This window comes from Nannospalax galili, unplaced genomic scaffold (genome assembly GCF_000622305.1).
Source record: "Nannospalax galili isolate Female #2095 unplaced genomic scaffold, S.galili_v1.0 scaffold556, whole genome shotgun sequence".
NCBI lineage: Eukaryota > Metazoa > Chordata > Mammalia > Rodentia > Spalacidae > Nannospalax > Nannospalax galili.
Window position 1 is genome coordinate 2,047,234 of NW_008338253.1, and position 1,082 is coordinate 2,048,315.

Below are 1,082 nucleotides of genomic sequence, written 5' to 3' on the forward strand. Positions count from 1 at the left end.
TGAGGGACATCTAGGGACACAAACTTGACTCGATAGGTCTTAGCATATAGGACAGAATGCGTGAAGTCTTATGGGTGGGTTATAGGGGGTGCTTATAGGCTATGGGGTCTAAATATGCATACGTTGTATAGTATGGAGTTGAGGTGGCGGAAGGAGCAGCGGCCAGGCCTCGCAGCTCGGTGTCTGCCCTTTGCTTCGTATGCGTGCGGGGCCGCCACGATGCCCAAGAGGAAGGTCAGCTAGGAGGCAGCGGCCAAGGAGGAGCCCAAGCGCAGATCCGCCAAACACGCGCCTGCCAAAGTGGAATCCAAGACCAAAAGGGAAGCAGGAAAGGATGAATCTTCCAACAAAAAAGTGCAGATAAAAGGAAAAAGCGGAGCAAAGGGAAAGCAGGTGGAAGTAGCCAACCAGGAGACTAAAGAAGACCTGGCTGCAGAAAACCAGAGAGACCAGAACCAAGGAAAGCCCCGCCTCTGATGAAGGAGAAGAGAAAGACGCCAGACTCCAGTCCGGCTGATCCATATCATGTCCATCAGTCTCCCCGCCACCCTTCTTGTACAGTCCAGAGGAATATTTTTATCAGCTATTTTGTAAATGCAAGTTTTTTAGTAACTCTACAAACATTTTTGAAAGGGGGATATGCCACCTCATCCATTTTTTAAGTGTAAAATTTTTTTTTTTTAAGAGTTGAAATCATTCGTTGGTTGTTTATTTTTTGTTATAACCAGAAAATAGTGGGATATTGAATCATGGGAGGCTGTGACTGTATTGGGTGTCCGTATCACATTCCACAGAGGGGGGTTTGTTTTATATCCTGTGACCCAGAGCATACTAAATATCAATTTGGAGTTTCAGCCGTGCATTTAATGTGTCTTGAATATTTTACATGATTTCTGGTGTTTTTAGTAAACTGTTTTCTAAAAAAACAATAAACAAGAAACCACTCCTTAGTGGTCACCTTGTCAGAACTGTGTGCCCTCTGTAACATCTCTGGTCATGGTGGTCCAATTTTCCTAACAGTTTTGATAAGATGCTGTGAAAAATGAAATCTGAGTGTGTAGTGTTTGTGATAACAAATTTCA

The 1,082-nt window shown here is 44.0% G+C and overlaps 1 pseudogene; it reads left to right on the top strand.

The window, feature by feature from the left end:
* Positions 1–219: 219 nt before the first annotated feature.
* Positions 220–517, top strand: LOC103734162 (annotated as a pseudogene).
* Positions 518–1,082: the final 565 nt, after the last annotated feature.